This window comes from Schistocerca cancellata, chromosome 1, assembly GCF_023864275.1.
Source record: "Schistocerca cancellata isolate TAMUIC-IGC-003103 chromosome 1, iqSchCanc2.1, whole genome shotgun sequence".
Lineage (NCBI taxonomy): Eukaryota > Metazoa > Arthropoda > Insecta > Orthoptera > Acrididae > Schistocerca > Schistocerca cancellata.
This window is the reverse complement of record NC_064626.1, coordinates 488,272,978-488,296,768: the sequence shown is the minus strand read 5'-3', so window position 1 is coordinate 488,296,768 and position 23,791 is coordinate 488,272,978.

Here is a 23,791-nt window from a genome sequence, read left to right as displayed (position 1 = left end):
GGACAACATCTGAGGTCATCAGTCCACCAGAACTTAGAACTACTTAAACCTAACTAACCTAAGGACATCACACACATCCATGCCCGAGTCAGGATTCGAACCTGCGACCGTAGCGGTCGCACGGTTTCCGACTGAAGCGCCTAGAACCGATCGGCCACAACGGCTGGCTACGACCCGTGGCTCTACCCTTCATTCGATCCTTGCAGAACCCTACATTTCAGCAGGATAATGCACGACCGCATGTTGCAGGTCCTGTACGGGCCTTTCTGGATACAGAAAATGTTCGACTGCTGCCCTGGCCAGCACATTCTCCAGATCTCTCACCAACTGAAAGCGTCTGGTCAATGGTGGCTCGTCACAATACGCCAGTCACTACTCTTGATTAACTCTAGTATCGTATTGAAGCTGCATGAGCAACTGTACATGTACACACCATCCAAGCTCTGTTTGACTCAATGCCCAGGCGTATCAAGGCCGTTATTACGGCCAGAGGTAGTTGTTCTGGGTACTGATGTCTCAGGATCTATGCACCCAAATTACGTGAAAATGTAATCACATGTCAGTTCTAGTATAAGATATTCGTCCAAGGAATACCCGTTTATCATCTGCATTTCTTCTTGGTGTGGCAATTTTAATGGCCAGTAGCGTATGTCAGCACCGACATGCATGCAAAGGATTACCGTGGCATTCTTGTCTTTCGGAGGCGTGTGCGGTAAATGCGGGAAGCGATTTATTGCGACGTTATTACAATACGCGTTCAAATATTACCAATGTGTGTTATTGTTGTCTCTGTTGTCAAAGGGCAAACATCTTTAGACATCACTCGGTGAGTGAATAATGTGCATGGGGCAGCGAATATAACGAAAATCGCGGTTGTGGAATGGAAAATTGCGACAAGGAGTGCTGCCGCTTCATGACAACGCACGTCCCCATATTGCAAATATCGTATTGCAGACATTACGCCACCTCAAGCGTGAGACACTCGAGCACGCCCCAAAGCGTCCAAATCTCTTCTCATGCGAGTATTACGCCTTCGGTCCTTAGCAATGTCCTCGAAGAGCCTAAGATACCAATCGGACGAGGATGTGCAGCTAAATGTTACAGATATATTCACTCAGCAGGACACGGTATCTCGCCAAATGGCTATCATCAGCCTGGTGCATCAGTGTGATGAAGACCGCCTTAAAGCTGAAGGCGGTTTTGCCTGACCGGCATGTCGAGTTTGGACTATAGGGCTTTCGGACGGAAAGTATGTAATGGCTCCTTAAAATGCTTCTTTACTGACAAAAAGCGAATAATTACCTTTAAAATGTCCGTACTCATTCATACATTAATTTCGAAATTAAATTGATTTGCGCTGTAATTTAGTGCTATGTTTGAGCGTGTTATGCCCTGAGATTTTGGCAGCGCACTAATTTTGAGTATTAGTTATAGAATGTAGTCGAATGATGAATGTGACAACCTGTTCTGGTGTAATTAAAAAGGAGATAAACAGAAATACTCAAACATACGTACGAGTTTTTAATCTCGACAGAATTCTCATTGTTAAATTCAAATTTGCGCACGTAGCAGCGGCGGAAACGCGACCTCATAACATTCAACGTTCCCGTCAGGAGAGATATTAAAATTTTTTGTATTCAGCACACCATTGGAACACATCTATGCTCTACGCAGTTCACTGTTTTATTCAGTACTCCATTTTAACTTCGCAGTATTCCAGTTTGATTTTGCATATGAACTAAGTGTAGCGAAAAATAACTGGAAAAAGTGAAGTAATTACGATTCATTAATTACTTCTCAGCGTTTATTGTGGCTTCTTAGAACACAATAAATGTTTACAACGTGCAAAAATGAGATGGCAGATGCATTTCATGGGAAGACTCAAATCAGTGAAAATATTTCACTGCTCTGTGTTAATGCGTTAAATTAACAAGCTACTTTAAACGGAAAACGAATTCTAAAAATGGTTTGCGACTGACATTAATAGTTACCGACCTTTGGTGATATCCTTGGTCTTGTCAATAACTGTGGAGAAGCGTAGTGAGAGGAAGTAATTATTGTCATCTGACAGTTGTGTCAGTGTTTATGATTAGTCTGACAGTTACGTCAGTGTTTATGATTAGCCATCTCACTGGGACATAAAAATTCTGGTGCACCGCAAGATTCTTTAGTATGTCTGTTTATGTTCTTGCTACATAGGTATGATTTCGCATCCCAAGCTCATTAGTTCTGTTTGCTGATCATAATCACAATACTGAGTCTCAGTAGAGAAGGACCAACAGAGACAGCGAAAAACTGAATTTCATCATGACAGGACCTTACAAATAAAAATAGGATACGACGTAAAGAAAATACGGAGAGCTCAATGTTTACAATTCTGAGAGGGTGTGTGTGTGTGTGTGGGGGGGGGGGGGGGGGGCTGTCATTTACTACGCCACAAACTAAAAGAAACTAAATGTCAAACATACGCCACACTTAACTTTCAGAGCTTATCACATTATTTTACAGGTTCAAATGTCTCTAATAGCGGGTAGAAGTCCTCCTCAGGAGACACAGTCTTAACGAAACACTGTCTGTGCGGCGAGGGGGTTTCCGTGCTGTGGATCCGGAGCGCTATGCCGGCAGTAGCTTAGCTACCAGAAGGGTCACCCAAACCGGACACGCCGAGGGGGAGGAGCCAGACAAAGTGCGTCTCACAACGTCCTATCTATCCCCATTTTTCTATCCTGATCCTGTCATTGCCTTGTCCTTTTTCCTACCATCCCTTGTCATAAGCAAAGGGTGGTGTAGACAGGGCACCTTAGCCATAGTGAACGCAATCTGTCTAGGAGTGACAACTTGGGAAGTTGATAATTAATTGAATCCCTCAGGTGCCAACAGGTGTTGTTGATGTACCTCGATTGGGACAGGTGAAAATGTGTGCCCCGACCGGGACTCGAACCCGGGATGTCCTGCTTACATGGCAGAGGCCATGGCAGAGGCTCTATCCATCTTATTTTTTGTTTTTTTTCTTTTAATTATTTTTTTCATCCGATTAGACGTATTTTTCCCATTATATCAGTTGTAATATAAAGAGTAAAGAAAATGACTGTGTTGAACATAAAAAAAGAAACTGACGAACGGGACTCGATCCATAGATCCAGCGATTACGGGGCTTTTTTTATTTTTATTTTATTTTTTGTTTCTTTTTTTAAATTTATTTCTTTTTGACAAAGAAAATAAACATCTATGGTGTTCTAAAATAAATCACGGCCTTCTGCATAAAATAAAAAAATATTTCTTGAAAATGTAAATAAGTATACTCTTTAGATTTCAGGTTTTTGTTTTCAGATCATGTATCATACTAATTTATTTATTTATTTTTATATATTTGTTAAGATCACATAGGACGCCATCCAGGCGAAAAACTATTATGTGTAATTACCATCAATAACAAACAAAATAAAAATGGAATTATAGAATTTTAAGAATACGCCCTCCTGGCAGAAGAGACAGAATGGCATCCGCATCGCACCAACTTGTGGGTAGACGCACACTGAATATCAAGGCAGTCAGGCATGTTACAGGCACGTCTTCACGAAGAATATTGCATTTACCGATGTATTGGATCGAGTCCTGGTATAACACAATCTCACTAAAATTACCTTCTCATACCTGGGACACCCCAGCTGCAAGCGGGATCGAAGAAGGCACTACCGAAAAAGTTTGCATAGACCTGCGGTATCGCGGATGGTGCACGAGAAAAGTAAAGCGATCTTGCAGGAACGTCCAAAAATAAAGAACACTCTTATCACCTTCATGCAACAAATAAGAGATCGAGAGGCCTTTTATCCAGATCACAGCGTTGGTCTTCGAACGTGGGAAGTACGTCTCATCTGGGAACAGAATAGATTTCGGTGTAATGGCATGGGGAGCCGTACGTAGAAGAAAGGCAAGCATCTTCTGAATGAGCTGCCACACCTCTGCAGAAGATCCACACATCAGTCGATGTTCGTCCGTATCAAGCATGTGACAACGAGGACACAGCGGCGAATCTGTCTTTTTATGGCATGTAGACGAAGTTGTGTCATGTATTTTCCATTAACGACCAGATACCAGGTCGCACGAGCGCTCTTGTCGAAGAGGATATGGTGCACAGAACGCCAAGCCACGGGCCATGCGATCGTAGTATGTTGGCTTTCCACAACATTCCTAGTACGATTTCTCATCATTAGGCGGTAAACATCACGTGCGGTAGGGTTTCTGGTACTAGACAGGTCGGCATGGCCGTAACTGTATTCGATGAAAAAGGTACTGACATGTGACAGCGAGGAAGAAATATGGGCAACTGCAACAGGTGCCAGTCGAGAGGAAGGGGCCAGTTCGTCAATCAGGCTTCCCGATAATCCGGTTCGGCGGCGGGTCCACGACTTAACCATCGTACTTACACAAAGGGCAGCTAATCTCGCTTGGACGTTGGCAAGGCCGAGGTCGCCATCTCGGGGAGGTAGTGTCAGCGTGTCGTAGCAGACTTTGAGGATAAGACCCGCGCTTACAAAGTAGCCAAACACCGCCTGAAATCTGAGTGCCATTGCCTTTGGCATCGGTAAAATCTGTGCTAAATGGGGCAGTCGCGAGACGAGATGAGTTTTAACAAAATCCACCCTTCGTAACATGTCCAATGCTCTCAGGAGGTTGCCACGAACGTTCACGCGGATAGCTTGAAGCAGGCGTTTATCGTTAAATGAGATCGTGCGCTGTATATCACGAGTGAAGGTGATCCCCAAATATTTGAGCTTGTCCACTAATGGCAATGGAGCAACGCTCTCTGCTGGAAGACCTCTGCCGACGGACATGGCACTAGATTTCGTCAGGTTCACACGGCTACCCGCACCAGGCCCGTACAGGTTGATCCATGCAAATGACTCTCGCACTTCATCCTCCGATAGAACCAAGAACACCACGTCATCTTCATAGGCGCGGCAGATGAAAGCATTCCCCCTCGCTGTTATCCCTGTGAGCCGTCTCCCCAAACTGTGTAACAGTGGTTCAAAGGCGATGGCGAAAAACAGGATCGACAGCGGACAGCCTTGACGGAGCGACCGCAGGACATTAACAGGACCCGCCACACGGCCATTGACCAGCACTCGCGCCGTGGCACCTCGGAGGAGCCGCAAGACGATGTGTATAAACCTGTGGGGAAAGGCCATCCGACTGAGTACGTTTTATAGAAAGGCATGACTCACTCTATCAAAGGCGTGGTCAAAATCCACTGTCACTAAGGCACAGCGACAGCGGCAGGTCGTGGCCAGTTCTATGACGTCACGGTAGTCGCTGAGTGCCATCTGAATGTTACTGTCTCCACCAAAGCACGTTTGATCCAGACAGATGACTTGAGGAATGACGCGCCGGCAAGAATCCGGGTAAAAATCTTGAAGTCACTATTTAACATGGTCAACGGCCGACAATGCCCAACTCCCCGACCTCCAGATGGTTTGGGGACCGTTATAAGCATGCCTTCTACGAATTCGGGTGGGAGGGGAAGGCCAGGGTTCATTAGTTCTTCATATATCGCAGTCCAGCATGAGCCCACGATGTCGCGGAATGTGCGGTAAAACTCTAGCGGGAACCCATCTGGACCTGGGCTTTATTCGCCGCATCCTTATGAAGAGCATAGGCGACGTCATCAGACGTAATTTTCGTTGTCAGAATCTCCGCAGCAGCCTCATCCGTCAAGGAACGCAGGACATCAGTGGTAACTGCTTTGTTCTGGTCCTCTTCTGCATAGAACTTGCTGTATTGATCCACAAAGGCTTTTACTATGTCATTCTGGGACGTCAATCAACGACCATCTGGCATATCGAAGGCGCTGACCAGCTTTCTCCGACACCGCTGCTTCTCTCGGATAATATGATGCAAGGACGGGGGCTCTCCTAGTACACAGTCGTGACATCTTGCACGCGACGCATAAGAGAAACTCTCTTCGCCTTAATACGTTGAATTTCAACCTGTCGTTGAACAGAAGGAGCACGGTTTGAGAGTTCCCGGAGAATTGTGATATAGTGCTCGAACGACGTAAAGCAGGCTTGGTGCAGTCGAGCCACTACCGGAGTGTTGAAGGATACGCTGGAAGGCGTCTCACACAGTTGTTCCACGTCGTTTCTATGACCTGCCTGCATTCCGAATCCTTGAGAGGGGTGACATTCAGCTTCCACAGGTCCGACCGCGCCACACCTTCTGCCTCTGGAGCGAAACAGTGCAGATGTATTCGATATGGTCGGAATAGGCGGTAGGCCATGACTCAGCGTGGAGCGTGGCAGTTACGAGTCCTTGGGAAACGTACATACGGTCAAGACGACTTGCTGAATGGCTGGTGACGTACGTATAAGGAGGCCGATGACCATGCTCGTGGTCCCAACTATCGATGAGGTTCCGTTAACGCACGAGCAACTTGAGTTCCTGGCATGTGGTGGAATGGGGATGTTGGTCCTTCTGGGATAACACACAATTGAAATCGCCGCCAAGAATAATGTGGTCGTAGCGGCCTACAAATAAAGGAGCGACCTGTTCTGAATAGAATCGCGACCGTTCCCGTCGCTTGGCCGTGCCCGAGGAAAGTCACACCAAGACACCTAGACGATGGTAGGTAAATCACGTCGTCTACCTCAATGCCTTCCTTTATCAGAATGCTGTCCCCCTGCCTCCGTCAGCCCATGGAGTGAGGTAGGATACCTAGCCATAGATATTAGGAAACGTCTCCAAGCGAATTTCCTGCAAAAGGGCAACATCGAGGTCCGACGCGCTCAACATTTCACGGAGCAACTGTAGTTTGACAGGGGTGCCAATGGTGTTGACATTAATGGAGCCAGTCCTATAACCTTTGCCGTGGAATTGGGACTACTGAGACTCTTATGGAGGCACAAAGAGCAGCAGCGAACAGAAATGTTGTCCCTGTAGGCTGCACATCCCCATCCAGCAACCCTGTTGAGTAGTAGTCGTGTATTGGAGCAGCAGCATTCGACGCTGTCTCAGCGGTGGGTGTTTCATCGTCTACATCGTCGACCACGCAAAGGTGCGTGGATGGTGTGCGTCTGGTGGAGTACCTGTGGAGTCCGAAGGCGTTGTCACGTCAGCGGTGGAAGAGTGGTGCTGGCTCAGCTGCTGTTCAACGTCCATAGGTACAGCGTCTGGTGCTTGCAAATATGGTTGTCCGCAACAGCTTGAGGCATTACAGGAGACGACGATGTGGCAGTAGTAGGAGCCAGTGGCGAACACTGTTGGGGGTCGTTTTGGAGAACTTGTAACTGCGGTAACTGTGTGATTCTGCGTTGCAGACAACTGGAACGGAGGTGTCCTTCTTTGCCACATCCCGAGCATCTCTTCGGCTGGCCATCATAAATAATAATTGCACGACAGCCACCAATATATATAAGTAGGACGGCACATGTTTGGTTAGCTCTACGCAGATCTGTCGTTCTCCATTGGGAACCGGGTATGTGGTGAACTGAACCCACTTTTCAGTCGTATGACTAGTCACCTTTCCATATGGGCGGAATGCAGATACCACTACCTCTGAAGGCACCTCGAAAGGGAGTTCAAATACACGTATCGTCCGCAGTCCGTCCCGCATGTTCCACAGTTACGTCACCGATGTGTCTATCAGAGTGACGGAACTTAAGACCACTTCGATTTGCACTTAGAATTTTGTCACATATGTCTTCGTTAACCAATTTCACGTATACCACACTGCTCACTATAGACAGGTGGAACTCAACAAGATCGTTGCAACCAATCTTGACTTCATCTCTAATAAACTGTTAGATTTCCAGTGCTTTTGGTCGGGCATTTTCAGGTGCAAAGCTAATCTTCAGTGTAGGTTCTCTGTAGGCATAAGCCATTCTCTGTCGAAGGAAATATAGCGCGCGAAGACGGCAAAATCACGTAAACAACTTCGCGAGCGATCTGCGTGGCGAGGACGCAAACAAGATTTCCGTGCCGCTAGCGCGCCGAAAGGCGACCGTCCATCTGAGCCACCGAGGACACAAATGAATAGCGCTACTGCTGGGATTTATCCCTTGCACGCTTCCCGCGAGACCCACATTCCCAACTGTCCACAATGTACTCTCCCTCCTCTCCAACCTCCCCTCCCTTGGCAAGCCTTCCAAATTTTCCTACAGTTGCTTTGCTTTTGTTTTGGTGCTCGCCGTGTACGCAATAGCAGTGCAGTGTATGTTGTGTGGCGTCGTCCCATACCGTGAATGCCACTTTTAATTGTGCTGTTAGTGATGCCAGTGTTGATGTGCTACATCTTCGTCAAGTGCCATTTTAATTGTATGTAGTGTTTTATGTAAATGTGCCTCGACCAACTACTCCTTTTTTTGTATCTTTTAACTCCAATTGCGTCCCCCTCTCATGTGCACATTTTATCTCTTCTCCCCTTATCGTATATATCTAATGTTCTCCTGTGGTATTTCATGCAATCTCTTGGCTGAAGAGCAACCAACAGTGTCACGGCCAGCCTGGTCAACGGAGTCTTACGGATTCGAATCTCGTGCAATTCGTGGAATAGCAGCAGTAACAGATGCTCTTGCAGCAGCGATTGCAATAGCAGCTCCAACAGCAGTTGCAGCAGCAAACCGACTTGTTGTGTTAGGAAATTCAGATTTTGTCTGAACGCTTTCAGGTGCGTGGTTCAAAACCCATTTAACCTGTGGTCGTTTCAAAGGCTGAGTACCTCGGTTTCCGCCGTTTATCTACACCAATAAAGACTGGGACATGTACACTACTGGCCATTAAAACTTCTACACTACGAAGATGACGTGCTACAGACACGAAATTTAACCGACAGGAAGAAGATGCTGTGATATGCAAATGATTAGCTTTTCAGAGCATTCACATAAGGTTGGCACCGGTGGTGACACCTACAACGTTCTGACATTAGGAAAGTTTCCAACCGATTTCTCATACACAAACAGCAGTTGACCGGCGTTGCCTGGTGAAACGTTGTTGTGATGCCTCGTGTAACGAGGAGAAATGCGTACCAACACGTCTCTAACTTTGATAGAGTTCGGATTGTAGCCTATCGCGATTGCGGTTTATCGTATCGCGACATTTGCTGCTCGCGTTGGTCGAGATCCAATGATTGTTAGCAGAATATGACATCGGTGGATTCAGGAGGGTATTACGGTACGCCGTGCTGGGTCACAACGGCCTCGTATCACTAGTACTCGAGATGACAGGCATCTTATCCGCATGGCTGTAACGGATCGTGCAGCCACGTCTCGATAACTGAGTCAACAGATGGGGACGTTTGCAAGACAACAACCATCTGCACGAACAGTTCGACGACGTTTGCAGTGGTATGGACTATCAGCTCGGAGACCATGGCTGCGGTTACCATTGACGCTGCATCACAGACAGGAGCGCCTGCGATTGTGTACTCAACGACGAACCTGGATGCACGAATGGCAAAACGTCATTTTTTTTTTGATGAATCCAGGTTCTGTTTACAGCATCATGATGGTCGCATCCGTGTTTGGCGACATCGCGGTGAACGCACATTGGAAGCGTGTATTTGTCATCGCCGTACGGGTGTATCACCCGGCGTAACGGTATGGGGTGCCATTGATTACACGCATTGACGGCACTTTGAACAGTGGACGTTACATTTCAGATGTGTTACGATCCGTAGCTTTACACTTCATTCAGTCCCTGCGAAACCCTACATTTCAGCAGGATAATGCACGACCGCATGTTGCAGGACCTGTACGGGCCTTTCTGGATACAGAAAATGTTCGAATGCTGTCTGGCCAGCACATTCTCCAGATCTCTCACCAATTGAAAACGTCTGGTCAACGGTGGCCGAGCAACTGGCTCGTCATAATACGCCAGTCACTACTCTTGATGAACTGTGGTATCGCGTTGAAGCTGTATGGGCAGCTGTACCTGTACACACAATCCAAGCTCTGTTTGACTCAATGTCTAGGCGCATCAAGGCCGTTATTACGGCCAGAGTTGGTGGTTCTGGGTACTGATTTCTCAGGATCTATGCACCCAAATTGCGTGAAAATGTAATCACATGTCAGTTCTAGTATAATATATTTGTCCAATGAATATCCGTTTATCATCTGCATTTCTTCTTGGTGTAGCATTTTTAATGGTCAGTAGTGTATTTTTAGCGGCTGAAACAGCATTTCACCAATTTTCAATTTTTGATGCTGCTCTTTAATGGCCGCTCTTCCTTTTTTGGGCATCCCTGGAGGCATTTTCTTTACTAAAGATGTTCCCCATTCTGATATCCGGTTGCCCTTACATTTAAGGAGATGTGTTCATTTCAATGATACCTTTTGATCACATCGTGCCTTGAGTTCCATCAATACGACAAACAGCCAGGTTAGTCATATCGCTTGAGGGTAACGGATTTAAAAGAACTGAGTCGAAGTAGATATTTCAACATACCGGTCTTGGAAAGCTTTAAATGTCTTTATCCGAGACTTTGCGGTCAAACTGGATCCGGTTTCGGAAGTGCACACAGCACAGGCCATTGATCCCCAGGGCTGCCCTCATGCTACCAACTTGTTTATTGATCTTACAAGTTCACATCAGGATGTTCATTTCCAGTAGGACTTGGCAGCCATGGGTTCCCTGGTAAACCTTCTGATATATGGTGTTGGCTCTGCCGTTTCACAGGTTAGTGACAGCTCCATTCCCCTCAGAGGTCAATTCACAACTACGACAGCAAACAAGGTTATAGAGCCGATAACGCTGTGTGAATAGTCACTTTTTCGTCCTGGACATCTACTCGCTGTTTTTATTTTCCATCATGGACAAATTTCACTTCATATCGGAAACAAAACTTGACGACATTTTTGCCTCTTTTGCATTTCTCTTCGAACCTGGATGGAGTGCGCTATCAATTACATGGCACATCCAGATGCAGTGACCTATTCCTGTTGGTCGCATCCAATATTGGTCTTCCTATGGACGGTGGTTAAGCTCAAACATATCGTCTTCACAGTGTTGGGGTATTTGAATCTGTGTTTGGGCAACAGGTTAAGAAACCAACTGGGTTACTCCAGCTCTGTGGCGATTTTGTGTCGACAGTTAATGCCCAAACAGACGGGAAAACCTACCCTATACCACGTCCGGAGGATCCTTCACAAAGCTTGTTGGCAGTGAATATTTTTAAAAGAAAGGCTTTGCTTATGCTTATTTGCAGATCCCATTGAATGAGGAATTATTGTTATAAATACACTCTTTGGCATGTTCAAATAAAAAACGTTTGCCCTTTGGGATCTCATACACTCTGAAAAGCTTCCAGAGACACTATTACAGTTGCGACATGCCAATACCACCTACAAAACCTCTGCACTCTTTTTTGTGTGTTACATGATGTAGGAATCACGTGCTGCCGACATAAGCGTCAATTTTTCCTGGGGCAAGTGGAACATCTTGAACACTTGCTCAACAGCCGGCCGCGGTGGCCGTGCGAATCTGGCGCTGCAGTCCGGAACCGCGGGACTGCTACGGTCGCAGGTCCGAATCCTGCCTCGGGCATGGGTGTGTGTGATGCCCTTAGGTTAGTTAGGTTTAAGTAGTTCTGAGTTCTAGGGGTCTTATGACCTAAGATGTTGAGTCCCATAGTGCTCAGAGCCATTTGAACCATTTGATCTTGCTCAACAAAAGCTGGATTTAGCCCATTGACTACAACGTTTAGGCAAATGACTCTCTTCCACATCCCCCAAACCTATAGGAGCTGCAAGGTTATTTCGGTGGGGTGAATTATTATCCTAAGTTCCTCCCTTAAGCATCACACATCATGCACCCCCTCAACCATTTACAGAAGAAGAGTGTTCTGTTCCAGTGGTCGGCTACGTGTGAGCAAGTTCTCAAACAGTTGAAGCACATGTTACGCACGGTACCCTGCACCTGAGCAACCTGTCGCCTTTGCGTCGAAGACACTGACGGCTGCCCAAAGAATCTATTCACATGTCGAGAAAGTTGAATTAGCGATAATCTCTGACGTTAATAAATTCAATATGTACTTCTTTGGGACCTAGTTTTCTCTCATTATTGACCACATACAGTCAATATGGCTCTTTCGGTTGGTTCAAATGGCTCTGAGCACTATGGGACTTAACTTCTGAGATCATCAGTCCCCTTGAACCTAACTCACCTAAGGGCATCACACACATCCATGCCCGAGGCAGGATTCTAACCTGCGACCGCAGCGGTCGCGCGGTTCTAGACTGTAGCGCCTAGAACAGCTCGGCCACCCCGACCGGCGGCTCTTTAGGCCACACTCCCGGCTTCCAGAAAAGAAGGCTCAATGCCCTTTTCCTAAGCCTTTTCCTGAGTTCTTACAATTACACCACTAAGTACAAGCCTAGTTCACAACACTCAAATGCAGATGCACTCTCCTGTCTACACTCAGGTGCAGATCCGACATTTGATCAACAGGAGAACGTCAACGCACCTTGGCTTTGTTTCTCATTGCTGCTGTTCAGATTGCCTCATACGCACAATGGCCCTACCTTGTGGTTCTTCATGCAGTATGTGCTACATGGGTGGCTCATTTATTTTTCAAAATCAGCTGATCCAGACCTCTAGATCTGGGCTCGCATTCCTCATCGTTTGACTGTTCTCTCCTGTGTTCTATAGTTGGATTTGGAGGCGGGTATCAGCTATGTTGTCATCACGACATAATGAAACATTCTGGCAGATTAAAACTGTGAGCCCGACCGAGACTCGAACTCGGGACCTTTGCCTTTCGCGGGCAAGTGCTCTACCATCAGAGCTACCGAAGCACGACCCACGCCCGGTACTCACAGCTTTACTTCTGCCAGTATCTCGTCTCCTGAGTACCGGGCGTGAGTCGTGCTTCGGTAGCTCAGATGGTAGAGCACTTGCCCGCGAAAGGCAAAGGTCCCGAGTTCGAGTCTCGGTCGGGCACACAGTTTTAATCTGCCAGGAAGTTTCATATCAGCACACACTCCGCTTCAGAGTGAAAATCTCATTCTGATCACGACATAATGTTTGCGTAAGTAGGGGAATGGGGAAATGAACTTTTCTTCAAGTCACGTTTGAATTTGTATTTGAGATATCGAGGGTTGAAACGTTATAATTGGTAGTTCAAATCTAATATGGCTTCACTTAGACACAGAACTGCTAAAATTTAAAATGATTCTTCAACCGATTATTTCAACTGAAAGTTAGAATCAAAACTCTCTACAATTTTTATCCAGCTTTATTTGCCTGGCCGTAAAATACATTGTTAGCAATACCTTACTAACCGACTACCCGCGGGAAATTTAAGCTACGCGCTATACGAACATTGAATTAGAGAAGATCTGATTATTATCTGCTGCAAAAGAAATTTACTTTTTCAACAAGATTTATAATTTTAAGAAGATTCGATCTGTTGCTGTTGACGTCTGACTGAATGTTCTAGTCAACGTAATGCTACCAAATTCTGATGAGTTACCAAGAGAATCTTTTTAATATTTATCAATAGGACACAGTGTCATACCGCTTGAAACAAAACTAGTTATTATCTGAATTAAATATTTTTCAACTAATGAAATTACTTCACTTTCTATCGTCCATCAAACATATTATAGATCTTGGTACTAGATCAATCAAATCCTTCCTTTGAATTACAGTTCATGTTTGGGAAAAATGATAAAACTAATAATTGTCACTGTCAAATGCAGAATTCACAAACCATGGTTCTGTAGAGAAATTTCAAAGTCCATTTGGAGGCAGTATACACCCAACTTACACCTGCATGGGGTATGTCACGGATGAGACCCCTAGCCACGCGACATGCCTACTGGGCAGGAATGAACGAATGAATTATGTGGAGGCCAGGGTGCACAGCTGTTTTGCATATCCCCAACATCAGACTGCTTCTCCTCAGTCTTTCGCCCCTGACCCACTCCCCATTGCCCTGGAGTGCGCTTTCATCTGAACTTTGCTGGTCCACTTTTGTGCTCTAAATGGCTCATTGTCAGACACACTATTCGTACTACCCATGTGCAGTTAGCATGGTGTCCACAACTCTGATCGCCACGTTGAATGCATTTACCTAAATTCTGCTCATCGAATGGCGTCCCTGCGCCCTTGTGTCTGACAATGGGCTCCAATTCATGGCAACCGCCTTTGAATATTTCCGCAACGCCAGTGGCATTAAACACATGTTTAGCACATATTTTCACCCCACCTGCAATGATGAAGCAGACTGGATGCTGCATATGTTTAAAGAACAAATGTTGAAAGCAGTGGGTACATCCACCACTGCAGCAGCACTCACAGTGTTGCTGAGCACCTACAGGACCACACCATCCGTGACCACAGTCCGGCAGAGCTTCTCTAGCGGTGACAGCCTCCACCTTGGTGGCGCCACAGAAATCAAAGCCCTGGATCCACCGCGCTGGACGATACTCCCAGGTTCAGCTGTCTCGGCATGTCCCAATTGAGCAAAACCTTCACGGATACTGGTGATGGTGGTGGGCAGCGATGAGCAGCACATTACTACCGTTGATAGTCCGTGAGGTTTGGGGTGTCGGTACACAAACCAGCTCTCTCCCCATCTCCTGACCGTGACACCATCGTTGGGTCACTCAGAGTTGGATTGCCCACTCTAGCAGACTCCTTTACCAAAAGTGCGCAATTCATACACCAGGACACCTCGGTAGTTCCCGTGAATGCGGAGTTGGAGGTTGATACATAACTGCTGCATCCATTCTCTCAACCGTCACCTCCCACACCGCCATCGCCTGACGTTCCGCGTTCGTTCTCCAGTCTGGCGGGGGTTCCTCGCTGGAACACCAACAGTGCCACCACCATTTCAACTTCGAAAATATCGTCCAGAGCGCTTGAGATCCTAAGGCCCATTCCGGAAGGGAGCTATCTGGTATTCAGGTCCGACGAGTTCTAAAGTCCGCCAGAATGCGTGGACATAGACGACAGCTGCTTGGCGATGCTCCTAATACTTGCAAGGGCTGCTGTCGCCGCCTCAGTGGTGGGCGCGGGCAATGCTCCACGCGCCAGTCTCTCGGCATCCGTAGCCACGCTATAAAGCTCGCAGTGCCACGACCTGGCACTTAGTCATAGTGCTAATGCCCTCTCGTTTCTTCATTGTACGCAGCGTTGTTTGATTCTTGATACTGCTACTTCTAAGGCTTCTAATTTAGTTTACCCTCCAGATCTGTTGTTCTGTCGCATTGTCCTGTTGTTTGCCATTGCTGTTGTTATCGTGCTTTTGGCTACTCTCGGTAGGTCAGGCTCTACCACAATTCCGGTTACTATAGGGCAATATACAACAAACAGAATTAGTTCTTTTTGCAGGTGAGAGTAGTGTTGCAATCAGTTCGAGCATAAATACAGAAATAGGAGGAACTATAAACAATGTCCTAACAAGTATCATTGCCTGTTTTTTTGTGAATGGTCGCACGCGTAGTTTAAAAAGACACGACATATTCAGTTGCGCATATCTAGGGGTGTTATACTAATGATAAATGTAACACATGGCGAGGAAATAATAAATAAGTTAGAAAACTCTTAGGTGTCCATATTCATGAGAATTTAAACTGGGAAAAGCACATTTTGCACCCCTAAAAGTACTAAGTTCGGCCAAATTTGCACTTAAGATCATTGAAAATCCTAGGGAGAAACAAATCAGTAAGAAAACATATTCTTCTCATTTTTATTCAGTTATGCCTTATGCATGGAATATTGTTCTGCGGTACCTCATTTTTGAGAAAGAAGTCCTATTTACTGAAAAATGTGCTGTAAGAATAATATAATGCTCAGCCATGACATCTATTTAACTAGAGCTTTGTAGACACATACAGCATGTATCCAGCCAACTGTACTCAGTACAGATATGGAGACATCCTGCAGCATGACAGCAAGTCTCATCGCACTGGTTCAGTTTTATCTCATCATCTGGCAGCAATTTATCTCTCATCGATGTCCCAGCAGCAATTATCCTCCCCCTCAACTCTCCTACGTTTTACTGTTTCTCCCAGTAACGAAATCTTGTTGGTCAATTGCAGCAGACTTTGTAATATCTGGCCAATAACAATTTAGAAAGAAAGTTTATCTCCCAGTTTTGTTTTAATTCACCGATTATGGCCTGGCATGAGTAGGAAGACAGAAAATCACACCCACTACACGACAGGTTAAGCAACTTAAATCACTTAACGAAAGCAGGCCTCCTGGTCAGTACTGTATACTAATTAGACTCCTTTCAGAGTATGCTGATGCAGTTAACAATTACATGCAACCGTTAACTGGACGAAAAATCCGTACCCAAAGGTTGGAAAGTTGCACAGGTCACTCAAGAAAGGTAGTAGTAGTAATCCAGTAAATTACAGGTCCATATCATTAACATCGATATGAAGCAGGATTTTGGAACATATATTGTGTTCCAACTTTATGAATTATCTAGAAGAAAACGGTCTACTGACGCACCGTCAACATGGATTTAGAAAACATCGTTCTTGCGAAACGCGACTAGCTCTTTATTCCAATGAAGTGTTGAGTGTTATGGACAAGGGATTTCAGATTGATTCCGTATTTCTGGATTTCCGGAAGGCTTTTCACACTGTACCACACAAGCGGCATGTAGTGAAATTGCGTGCTTACGGAATATCGGCTCAGGTATGTGATTATGTTCGTGATTGCCTGTCAGAGAGATCACAGTTCATAATAATTGACGGAAAGTCATCGAGTAAAACGGAAATGATTTCTGGCGTTCCCCAAGGTAGTGTTATAGGCCCTTTGCTGTTCCTCATCTATATAAACGATTTGAGAGACAATCTGAGCAGCCATCTTAGGTTTGTTTTCAGATGATGCTGTCTTTTATCGATTATTGAAGTCATCAGCAGATCAAAACAAATTGCAAAACTATTTAGAAAATATATCTGTATGGTGTGAAAGTTGTCAATTGATCCTAACTAACGGAAAGTGTGAGGTCTCCATATGAGTGCTAAAAGGAATCCGTTAAATTTCGGTTACACGATGAATCAGTCTAATCTAAAAGCCGTAAATTCAACTAAATACCTAGGAATTACAATTAAGAACCACTTAAATTGGAAGGAACACATAGAAAATGTTGTGGGGTAGGCTAACCTAATAACTACGTGTTATTGACAGCACACTTAGAAACGTAACAGATCTCCAAAGGAGATTGCCTGCATTACGTTTGCCCATCTTCTTCTAGAATACTGCTATGCAGTGTGCGCTTCTTACCGGATGGGAGTGACGGAGTACATCGAAGAAGTTCAAAGAAGGGCTTGACGTTTCGAATTATCTCGAAATAGGGGAGAGAGTGACACTGAAATGATACAGGATTTGGGGTGGAAATAGTTAAAACAAAGGGATTTTATGTTGCGGCGGAATCGTCTCACGAAATTAAAATCACCAACTTTCTCGTCCGATTACGAAAATATTTTGTTGACACCGACCTACGTAGGGAGAAACGAGCACCATGATAAAATAAGGAAAATCAGAGCTCGTACGCAAAGATATAGGTTATGTTATGTTATGTTATGTGAACCTAGGACATAGAAACGACGCAGAGGCTCCGTCCCCGCCGCACCCGCAGTGGTTCGCAACCCCACGACGACTACCGCAGACCACTTCACTCTTCCTCCGCCCTACACCGAACCCAGGGTTATTGTGCGATTAGGCCCCCAGTGCCCCCCCCCTCCCCCAAGGAGCGTCTGGCGCCAGACGAGTGCAACCCCTATGTTTGTGTGGTAGAGTAATGGTGGTGTACGCGTACGTGGAGAACTTGTTTGCGCAGCAATCGCCGACATTGTGTAGCTGAGGCAGAATAAGGGGAACCAAAAAAATGGCTCTGAGCACTATGGGACTTAACGTCTGAGGTCATCAGTCCCCTAGAACTTAGAACTACTTAAACCCATCTAACCTAAGGACATCACACACATCCATGTCCGAGGCAGGATTCGAACCTGCGACCGTAGCGGTCGCGCGGTTCCAGACTGTAGCGCATGTAACCGCTCGGCCACTTCGGCCGGCAAGGGAAACCAGCCCGCATTTGCCGAGGGAGATGGAAAAACGGCTAAAAACAATCCACAGACTGGCCGGCTCACCGGACCTCGACACAATTCCGCCAGGCGGACTCGTACCGGGGACCGGCGCTCCTTCCCGCCCGGAAAAAGATATAGGTGTTTGTTCTTTCCGCGCGCTAAATGAGACTGGAATAAAGAGAATTGTGAAGTTCGTTCGGTGAACCTTCTCCCAGGCACTTAAATGTTATTTGCAGAATATCCATGTAGATGTAGATAGCTTACAGGTAGGCACACGGAAAAGAGCGCGTTATATAGTAATAATTAATGTTAATAAATCAGAGTTATCATTCCAAGAATTTTAAATGAGAATTTGTATCTGGTGAGACTACAGAGATACGTCGGGCACCACATTTCAGCGTTATGGTGTCTGAAACTGGCTCACGTTATCTTTCAAAAAAGATTTCCTTAGGCACTGTGCAATGATGTCTTATAACAGATGGAACAACCCTTGGACTGCCTTGTGTTCGGAGATGGTATGAAGCAAATTCCTGCCAGCTCTGAAGGACAGCTTTCAACTTTCAGCACATTTATTACTCCTCTTGCTCCTTTTAAGTAAACATATGCCGCCCAAAAGAGCTAGAACGAATTCTCCATGGCTGCAGAAAATCACAGGGCCCTCACCGTAATAAAAGGAAAGGAAGAGAAGAAGTAATCAACTGAGCAGTAATTAGCTCAGCAGGAGTACTGATTACTGTCTGCAGTTACAGTGTAGCAGTAAATGATCGACTACATTGACCATGGGGATGAGTATATAAAATTATATTGCAAAATACAAGGCAAAAAGAAAAAGATGCACAACGAAGTTTTATGCAAATTGGTCCCAAACTGATATTCACACACTTATCGACAGGACATACGAAACTGTAGGCTATGGCGGCTGATGGATGAATGTACGACACTGCAGCGCAGTTTCATTGTGCAGTTGGCATTGATAGTGGGGGAACTTGTCGATACTGGGGAATGTAGTCTTTGCGAATTTCATTCTGTATGCTCTGTTGAACGGTAACTATGCCTCTCAGAGAGGTGTGTGAACAATATTTGCTGATATCATCATATGAGAAAGAACGTGTGGTTCGGTTCAAAAAGCCAGCTGGAGTAATCGGTGAATCACTTGACATTTGAAGTGGACCCGTGCCACTGTATGAAGTTCTTGGCAGGAATTTGTGACATATACCCAAACCTTATATCAAGAAGGGAGTGGTCGACCTAGAGAGACGGCATAACGTGACGCCTGAGCAATCATCAGAGAAGTACTCACTGTGACAGATTTATCAATATCATCAGTACATCGTGCAAGTATTTCTTAAGTCACTAGACGGACCATTAGTAGGCGACTGACAGTAATGATGCTGAAATCGCAGCGCTCCATCCGCCGACTACAACAATCATCCTCTGTACACCAGCCAACCCGTTTCCAGTAGCGTCGGAGATATTAGGCCTGGAATCTCATTGGATGGTGTTGATTGATGAGTCTCGCTTCACAGTGAGCACCGATGGCCAGCGAAGATGTTTTTGGGAGCGCTTCGGAGAGTGGTGGGATACCAACCTGACTGTTACCTGCCATACGGCCTAACAACCAGGAAATATGATCAGGGGTGCCGTTTGTTTCTAGCAACATGCCTTTGGTCATCCCCCGTTTTAGCTACGTAATGCCCTTCCGCACACTGCGAGAGATACTCCTGCTCTGGTTCCTTTGCGAAGAAGATCACCAGATTCCCAAATGAGAACGTTTGTAGCATGATGGCAGGGCCCTCCAACCATATAGGGATTTTGCCAGTATGACGCGCCAATTAGACAGAATTTGGCACGATATCCCTCAAGAGCAAATTCAGCAACTTCATAAACCAATTCAACCAATGCTAAGCGAAATAACACATTGCATAAGGACCAAAGGTGAACCAATTGGTATGTACTTGCTCAGTTTGGGAAGTTCTTTCTCTTGAAAAAATTATCTAATTGTTCTGAAACTGTAATCGTTTGTTTGTCTGCACATGGGCATCGCATCTACCGATTTCCATCGAATACCAATAACTCCAACGTTGTGTATTATTATTATTTTTTTTTTTGTTTTTCACCTCAAAAGTTGCGTTGCGTGACAGTTTGCATATGAACTGTCACGTGACAAGGAACACAAAATCGAACAGTTATTTTAGAAGCAATAGAAACGGAGGGAGGATATCTTAAAGCACTTACTTTTTTTTAACTTTTTTGATTTTTTTTAAATTCATCGATCTTCTGACTTGTTGGATCAAGCCTACGACGATTTCTACTCCTGAGAAACCTTCCCCTCTCAGAGTAGCAGCTGCAGCCTACGTCCCCAATTATTTGCTGGATAGATTCCAGTCTCTGTCTTCCTCCACAGTTTTTAGCCTCTACAGCTCCTTTTAGTACCGTGGAAGGTACCCCCTGATGTCTTAGCACTTAGCAGAAATCCTATCATTCTGTCCGCTCTTCTTTTTAGTATTTCCATACACTCACCTCCTCACCGATTGTGTGGAGAAGCTCCTTATTCCTTACCTCCTCAGTCCACCTAATTTTCAACATTCTCCTGTAGCACCACATTTTGATTGCTTCCTTTCTCTTGTGTTCCTGTTTTCCCAAGTCCATGTCTCACTGTCATACGATGTTGTACTACATAAGTGCACTCTCCGACGTTTCTTCCTCAAACTTGCTCAAATTAAGGAGGTCGAAAAAGTTTCTGTTTGCTAAGCAGCTTCTTTGTCACTTTTAAAAATTAAGAAAGATGGGCTTACTGGGTTAAGTCACAAAATTTTAGACCACGGTGCCGTTCCCACTGAGTCGAGAGGAGGTGACAGAAGAACTAGATTTTATGAAGCGAGAACAAAGTGTGTGAAAAATCGCATTGGGAAGTTCTTCCCTTATAAAGTTGCTACTGATGAGGAACCAACACCAAAAGAGTCTGTTTAAGTAGTGAATTGAACATAATGAAGATATGTACCATGTATTGCGAAAAGAACTCTGAAAACGTTGCCAAATACGATTACTGCTGGAGAATTGTTTGCCAACATTTCAATATTGGCTTTGGTGCCACATATTTTGATACCTGCTCCATATGCTCATCGCTGGAAAATCCTTTTGAAGCAGAATACCGAAGCGCCCAAAAGGATAACCTGCAAATACAGCTCAGACCACAAAATGAGAGCTGATGTATTCTCCATATAGCTGACGGAAAAGAGCGAGGGTGAAATAACTCTCAGCTATGACTTCAAATGATCTACTACTACCAAAAGTGCCACACCAAGCGGCCTATTATGTCCATCCAATGTACTTTTGCAGCTTTACAGTCTGCCAGGACTTCTAGGAGTCCACACAGAACACCAAAACGGTGTTTTCGTACATTTGGTTGCAATATCAATGTGTCAAAGAATCAAACTTTAACTTGGAAAGAGTGAAAAATTTCCGGCTGTTTTCCCACGGATGTGGATATCAGAATAAAAACAGGACGATGATCAGCATGCTATGTCACTGGCTCCTGACAATCTAGAAGAAATAGAACTGTGGCTCCCAATAATGGGCCACTCATTCATACCACCTGACTGAATTTTTGGTAACATCGAAAGACAGCTTCGCAAGTTGAGCGTCATTGACAAACTGTCTGTATACATTCACCACATTGTGACATTTGTGATGTTAGTACGACTAGAACCAAATAAATGTCCTGTTCAAGACTGGAAAGAATATGGGGAAGGCTACATGAAAGTTATCCGCAAATGGCATTCGCAGATCCAAAAAGGCAAAAACATTATGTTCCCAAAGAGCAAAAGCAAGAAGATTTGTGTAGTTCATGTGCAGCGTAAGCAAAAAGGCTGCAGACTTTGGTACCACCGTGGTATTACCATCACTTACCTAATGCACAGTTAGTCGATATTGTACAAAGCACGTCTAATTGAAATCTGGTTTCAGAGGACAGAGTGGATCAGGATGTGGAAAGGGGCCCAAATCAGTTGCTGCTAGTTGCGCAAACATAAAAACTTTATTTTGCTAAAACACTTAATCGCACATGCCCTTAAAAGAATTCAGAAACAATATGGCTGAAGGCCAGAGCACAAGGAATACACACGGCAGAAGGCCTTAGTTATAAAATAGAATAACTAAGGCCTGGATAACTTCAACTCCAGTAAAAAATTTTTTAAAAGGTTTTAAGCAAACGTCCTTTCAAATTTTAATTTAAGATGGATGAAGGCCTTATCTTAAAACATTTAATGTGGAAATTCGGCTGAAGGCCACATACTGAACATTAAAACAAACTAAATTAACACAGCTGAACGCCTCACACAGTACTTGATACTAAAAGAAAATCACTGTCCAAAACAACAGAACAGTGGTGCTTAGAAGTGTTCCAAGGGTCGGCCTGGGGAGAAACTCTAACATAAGTTTAGGTGAGACAGGCAGCCAAACGTAATACTAAATAATCGGATGGCAACACGAACCAGTGATGTCTGAAGAACCAACGAAGAACCTAATCAATTTCCTTCCATTCGACCAACGGTACGACAACCGAAAATTTCAGCGAGGACGAAGATACCAGCAGCACTATGTCTTGACAATGGGCGTCTAAATACACTAAAGGCACAATTACCACTCAAAAATATGAACAACACCAAGGCTGTCGAACTACACGCCATTTTGGACAGAATCAACACGGCGAGGAAAACACTGCCCGAAAACTACGCTAACGACCAGGGCAGTTAACCGGAATGTTAACGGCCACAAGGCAGAAGATGCCGCTGGTCCACTTCACTAATGAGTTACAATAAATTCAATAGTTAAACACCATACAGGAACACGGAAGCTAAATTTTGCCGACACCAGCACACCATACATTGCTGCTTGTGGGAATGGCCCAGGAAACCACAACCAGCAATGAACGAAGAGATTTTGCAGCAGTTGAGGTTTCATAACAGGTTAACTGATTACTCACAACTCCAGTATCCAGGTTCGGTGGGCGACGAACTTTGCAGCTGTCACAGCTAGTGCCTCACAAATCCGACCGCGCGTGTACACGACCAGCAGCCACGGCCTGACCACGTTGCTCTGTCGCAACCGACCGACTGCCTCACACACACCACCACACGGAAATATAGCGGTCACACCAAAGATGGTACAGCAGTACTAGTATCGATAAACGGCGCTGCTGCCACTGACGGAGGAAAGTCAGGAACTCGTTATGGTAGTAACTCAGGGAGCAATAAGACACCACTCGATTGTGAGAAAATGCCAAATAAGAAACGGCATCAACGCGAGCCGGCCACGGCTTATAATCTTTCTTTCATTGTGACTATTGTGACGAAAGGTGACTTCGAGAGGGGCTAGCTCAGCTGAAAAACTCTCATGTTCCGAGATGACATGAATCCTCTGTAAGAAGGTAAGAAGTAGCCCCTGTTCGAGAAAGGATCCATTACATTCGTTGGAAGTTGAATTTTGTTTCCAAGGTATTATTTCGGGTTCATTTAATGATGGCTTCAATAATTTCGGCTTTCTTTTGGGATTAGTTGGATGGTACTTCATTGCCGCAATCTGACTGGGAATTTCATGCTATAACTGGCTGGCATTTGGCGAAGTCTGAACGTTTCCATGGCTATGATTTTAATACTTATATCTAGACGACCTGTGATAAATCTCATGGAGAAAGTTTTTGACGACGCAACTCTATCCGTGCTGAGGAGAGGTTTAAACTTTCCCAAATGTTT